This window comes from Cicer arietinum, chromosome 6 (assembly GCF_000331145.2).
Source record: "Cicer arietinum cultivar CDC Frontier isolate Library 1 chromosome 6, Cicar.CDCFrontier_v2.0, whole genome shotgun sequence".
Taxonomy (NCBI): domain Eukaryota; kingdom Viridiplantae; phylum Streptophyta; class Magnoliopsida; order Fabales; family Fabaceae; genus Cicer; species Cicer arietinum.
The window spans coordinates 61,557,792-61,564,621 of NC_021165.2; positions in this window are offsets into that span (position 1 = coordinate 61,557,792).

Below are 6,830 nucleotides of genomic sequence, written 5' to 3' on the forward strand. Positions count from 1 at the left end.
CAAGGAGCCTTGTCAATCACGTTTCCTATTTCTGAGGCACTCTCCTGGTGGCCAGTAAATGGACTTCGTGCTCCTTGGATCCCCCCTTTTTCTCAGATCCAGTTGCTGAACTCATCTATAAATAGAGAGTTCACTTCACTTGGAAAAACACACCAAAAGCACTCCGTATCTGAGGCTTTTCTCACTTCTCCCCCTTATATTCTTCTTCTTCTTCTTTTCTTGAGTAGCCTCTGTGCTATATTTGAGTAGCCTCCGTGCTATATTTGAGTGTCAGTCTATCGACTGGCATACAGAGGGTGTAATTCTAGAACGGTTTTCTACAGTGCAGTAGAACTCCGATACAGTGAATCTGGGCTGTTTTATCTTGGGGACTTCGTGGTTGATAGTCTGCCTTGCACAATTTTGGGCAGTGCCTCGAAACGTCTTAAAGAGAGCGACCTAGTCCGCGACTCAACCCAGTAATATTTTCGGTGGCATAAATTGTTTTCAAAGGTTTTCGAATTTCAAAAACAACACTATCACACTCATGTCTAATATTTGATTTTATAACCAATTGCAGTGAAATTAGATACCTGAACCTTTCACTCACATCCAATATGTCTTGCGCTCAAGTCTTAAATTCCACAATTGATAAGTTATATGTAAGTTTCATTGTAAATCTTCAATATGGTTCTTCCTGACCTTGTGGAGGAGTCTGTTTCTCCTAATCTGAATTTTATTTTCATAAAAAATACTAAAGTTTACAATAACAATATTGTTAAGATAGTAAAAGTTTGTTAGTATTAATTAGTCTCTTAGGGATTACTTAAAGTTAATTATTTAATTAGTTTGTTATCATTAGAGTTAGTTAGATAAATTAGATAGCAGGACATGGGTCTTCACTAACCACTATAAATAGAATTATCATTATATCATATTTTATAAAAAAATGATTTAATTTTGAGTTTTCTCAATTCAATTATCAAACTATGACTTTCCTTTTTTTTTCCCTCTTAATTCTCATATTTCTAATATCGTATCATAGTCATGGTTGCGATACGTGTTCTACTTCTGTCGTTTCTACCACAAAGACCACTTCCACCATTTTTTTCTATGTTATCGTTGATCAACCCTTTTTTCTGATGGCTTATTCCATTATTTGTCATCTATGGCAGACATCAAAGATGATAAAGAAGATTTTTTCACAACCGCCACTTTGTAAAACAGCGTTATTTCGAGTTAGGAAAATCATCATAAGAGTTTCAAATCGAAGCTTGGCAATTGCTTCTGCAACATCGCCATCACTACCTATACGTCATCCTCTGTCACCGCAACCTTTACCAGTAGCACCACAACGATTTATCAGTAATATCACAACACTTTAAACCTCCATTGTCTCATTTTTCTTTACCTTATTTTAAACATGATGTATTGAGAATATAGACTTTTGAAATATACCTCCGAAATATTATTGATAAATGTTACAAAGCGATGATAAAGATACATATATACAAGAGGAAACAAAATAGAAAAGTATAACAGCAAGCTAGCTGCAAACCTAATAGAAGAATAACAAACTAACTGACAACCAACTAATTCTAAATGATAAGGAATCAATAACAAGACTCAACTTATCACAAGCTAGTAAATAATTAATAAGCAAGCTGATGTTGATATCATAATACTCCTCTTCAATTTGGGAGAATTATATCACGAAGGCCCAACTTAGTGATGAACTAATGAAACTGGCTCCGAGGCAAAACTCTAGTTAAGGGATCAACTAATTGATGGTTGGTTGGAACATTAATAAGATTAAGAAATCCTGAAGCCATATATTCTCGAATTAAATGACAATCTATGTCATTATGCTTTGATCTTTCATGAGTTATAGGATTGGTGTCAAGATAAATGGCATATATACTATTACTATAGACCATAGTAGTGGATATATACACTTCCATACTTCTCAATATTTGCTTAAGCTAAAGAAATTCAAAATTCAATATTGCTACTGCCCTATACTCTACTTAAGTAGAAGATTTTGTCACTATTGATTGCCTTTTTCATCCCCATGATATCAATGATTCTCCTAATAAAATACAATATTATGTGGTTGATCTTTTAGTGCTCCTGGAACTGCCCCAATTTGCATCAACATAAGCGTGGTTGATCTTTTAGTGCTCCTGGAACTGCCCCAATTTGCATCAACATAAGCAGACAACTTAAAAGAGAAGTATGTGGAAAACATAAATCCTTGACCTGGAGAAGGCTTGAGGTATCTTAGAACATTATGAACAACATCTAAATGAAGTTTTCAAGGTTTACTCATGAACTGATTGATTTTATTCACCACAAAGGTTATGTTCGACCTTGAAATAGTTAGATACATCACTTTCCGTATTAGTCTTCTATATTGAGTAGAATTCCTAAGTAGTCCACTATCACTTTCACATAGTGGTAGGTTAGAATCCGTATGTATTGGAAGAGGTTTTATTACCAAAAATAATGTGTCCTCAAGGAGTTGCAAGGTGAGCTTTCTTTGACATAAATGAACGCCTTTGTTTGATTTAGCTATCTCTGAAACAAGATTTTTTTTGGAATTTCAAGCACCTTCAATCTGAAGTGTTTCCCAAGTTGTTTTTGAGTATGATGCAACAACTCATGATTATGACCTGCCAATATAATATCATCCACATAGACTAAAAGGATAATTAGAGACCTTGTTGAACCGTTGGTGTACAAAGAATTGTCTGTAGTGCAAGGTTTAAAGCCAAATTGAGCAACTATTGAAGAAAACTTTGTGAACCACTGGCGAGATGATTGTCTCAAACCATAAATAGATTTGTTTAGTTTACAATTGTTTGAGAGTTGGAGTTTTTGACTCAGTAGATGATACAACCACTGGAATTAACAAAGAAAGGGAATTGAACAATGAATCAATCAACCTAATCAGAATCAGAGTGATTCTGCTAGGAAGAACAAAAAGAATTTTATTGAATTGAATAGAAGAAGAATGGTTACAATAGGTCCCACGACCTTGCTGGTTCCACAACCAGAAATTCCGTTATCACCCAAAAACTGCTCAATTTCTAACAACTATTCCTTCTTATAGTTCATTTATTCACTAACTGCCTAACTAACTTTTAGACACGTGTTACATTAGGAAGTTTTCAACCAAACTCCTATTTCCCCTCTGATATACATTTCTAATAGTAGGCTTAGGGCTATTAGTCTTATCACTACCCCCCCCTAAAAGAACTAACTTGTCCTCAAGTTGGAAATCAGGAAAATTGTCTTGAATGTTTGCTGCCAATTCCCAGGTACACTCATGCTGAGGAAGATCTTTCCATTTAACTAGCACCTCTAACTAACCCTGCTTGTCCTCTCTGCTATCCAATATGGCTTCTGGGGTCACTTCTAACTCTAATACTTCATTTAACATAGGTGGAAGTGGTTGAGGCTGTTGGTGTGGCTTCAATGCTTTCTTCAACAAAGATACATGAAAGACCGGGTGAATTTTAGCATGACTAGGGAGGATTAACTTGTAAGCCACTGGGCCAATCTTGCTACTAATTTGATAAGGGCCATAGAAGCGGGGGGACAACTTAGCATAAGGTCTATTGGCCAACGATTTGAACTTATAGGGCTGTAATTTGAGATAGACCCAATCATCTATCTGAAATTCAACAACCCTTCTGTGCTTGTCTGCATTCTGTTTCATTTGGTTTTGGGCTTTAGTCAAGTTCAACTTCAATTCTTCAAGAATAGCATCCCTCTGAAACATTAATCTGTTGACTTCTTCTACTTTAGAAGGTATAGCTCCAGCCTTTAGTAAACTAGGAGGGTCTCTACCATATAAGGCACGAAAAGGAGTCATCCCAGCTGAACTATTGTAATTGGAATTAAACCAAAATTCTGCCCAGTGCAACCCATCTAACCACTTCTTAGGCTTAGGACCTACAAAGCATCGCAGATAAGTTTCTAGACATCTATTTGTTACCTCAGTTTGCCCATCTGACTGAGGATGATAGGAAGTACTCATTTTTAATTGAGTTCCAGCCAGCTTGAACAACTCTTTCCAGAAATGGCTCAAGAACAAAGGGTCTCTGTCAGAAACAATGGTGGTTGGAAACCCATGCAGCTTCACTATTTCTCTCACAAACACCGCAGCTACATCCTTGGCTGAGTAAGGATGTCCCAAAGCAAAAAAATGGGCATACTTAGTGAGCCTATCTACCACTACTAGAATGGTATCCCTTCCTCTAACTTTAGGTAATCCACCAATAAAGTCTAATGAAATATCCATCCAAACTTGCTGAGGAATAGGGAGCGGTTGTAATAATCCTGCAGGAGTGAGTGTCGAGTACTTATTTCTGTGGCAAACTTCACACTTATCAACAAAGCTCTTAATATCTGCCCTCATGCCTTCCCAGTACAGAAATGTAGCAACTTTTTTGTAAGTTCTGAAGTATCCAGAGTGGCCTCCCATAGGTGTTTCATGGCATTCAGCAATGATAATAGGGATTCTGTTAGACAGCCTAGAAAGAACTAGTCGTCCTTTGTAATAAAGCACTCCTTTTCTCAACTCAAAGTTCTGATTTGCCGTAGGGTTAATGATCAGATCTTGCATCATTTGCATCCACTTAGATTCTTGTTGTAATTCCTGAATCCAAGTATCTTTTTCATCCACATACAAAACTGAAATCACTGAATACATCATTTTTCTTGAAAGAGCATCTGCCGCCGAATTTTCAGCCCCTGGCTTGTACTGAATTTCAAAATCTAACCCTATAAGCTTGACTGCCCATTTGAATTGTTCATCTGAAAATAATCTCTGCTCAGTGAGAAACTTAAGACTTTTCTGGTCTGTCTTTACAATGAAGTGTCTTCCCATCAAATAGTGTCTCCACTTCTTAATGGCTTGAACCAGCGCCATTAATTCTCTTTCATACACGGGCTTTTGTTGAGATCTAGTAGACAATCCTTTACTCCAAAAAGCTAGAGGTCGACCTTCTTGCATTAGTACAGCTCCCAACCCCTTGCTGGATGCATCTGTTTCAATTATAAATTGCTTATTGAAATCAGATAGGTAAGTTCGCCATAACAATCTTCAATTCCTCACAAGCATAACTAGCTTCAGGTGACCAAACAAATGCATCTTTTTTTAGTAAATCAGTGAGCGGTTTGGCTTTTCTACCATAGTTTTGCACAAATCTTCTGTAGTAACCAGTCAGCCCTAAGAAACCCCTTAGGCTTTTGATGTTGGTAGGTGTAGGCCAAGACTTCATATCTTCAACCTTGGAACTATCAGCTGCCACTCCTTCTCCTGAGATGATATGGCCCAAGTATTCTAAATTGGACTGCCCAAAACTACATTTTTTTAGATTGGCTTTTAGATCATTATGTTTCAATATGTCCAGAACTAGTTGCAAATGTTGTGCATGAGCCTTCATATCAGTGCTGTAGACTAGTATGTCATCAAAGAACACCAACGTGAATTTTCTCAAATAAGGTTTTAGGATGTCATTCATCAAGGCTTGAAAAGTAGATGGAGCATTAGTTAATCCAAAGGGCATTACAAGGAACTCATAGTGTCCTTCATGAGTCCTAAATGCTGTTTTTTCAACATCCTCTATTTTCATCCTGATTTGGTGATACCCTGATTTGAGATCCAACTTAGAAAACACCTGTGCCCCCCCTAATTCATCTAATAACTCTTCAATAATAGGAATGGGGAATTTGTTAGGAATGGTAAATTTTTTAAGAGCCTTATAGTCTACACAAAATCTCCAACCTCCATCCTTCTTTTTCACTAAAAGGATAAGACTAGAATAGGGACTTATACTCGGTCTAATCACTCCAGCGTCTAGCATTTCCAATACTAACTTCTCTATTTCAGTTTTCTGGTAGTGTGGACATTTGTAAGGCCTTAAGTTTGGAATTTCAGTACCTTCTTTCAGATGGATGGCGTGATCATGCCTTCTAGAGGGAGGTAGCCCTTGAGGATTCTGAAAAACTTCCTGAAACTGCTGTAGTATTTCCTCAATCATCTCTGGAGTTTGGTGTTGTTGCTGCCGCCTGCCTTGTTCATTATCACACTGCAACAATAATCCTTCACCCTCCTTCAACAATACTTGCATAAGGGCACCATAAGATAGTTCAGTTTTGGTCAAAGCTGGATCCCCTGCGATAGTGATCACTGAATTCCCTTTTTTCACGGTCAACTCCATCTTACCAAAATCTGCCTTCACCTCTCCCAACCCAGCCAACCAATCTAGCCCAAGAACTAAGTCTACTCCTTTCAAACTGAAAAGATAGAAATCTTGAATTACCTCTAATTTTTGCATGCAGAATTTTAGCTTCGCACATTTCCCTTTGCCCTTTACTTTATGTCCATCTCCCACTTCAACCATATACACTGGAGTTTCTGCTACTTGTAGTTGTAACCTCTCCACTAACTGCTTGGAAATAAAGTTGTGGGAAGCTCCACAGTCAATGAGAATGACTACAGGTATCTCTTCTATGTTTCCCCTCACCTTCCAAGACTTAGTAGATGTCAACCCAGTCATGGAATACATGGATAACTGTAATGAGTTGGAGGAGTCCACCTGACTCAAGTCTTCATTTTCTGGTTCTTCATCTTCCTCTTCAGCTAAAAGCAACATCCTCAGCTGTTTATTTTTGCACACATGTTCTCTACTGAAGGGTTCATCACATCTAAAGCACAACCCTTTTTCTCTTTTTTCTTTCATCTCAACACTGGACAATTTTTTATAATCTCCTCTTGTTCTAGAACTTTCAGCATCTAAGTTTGGTATGATGGTATTATTCACACTGTCCATGGAAGAGCC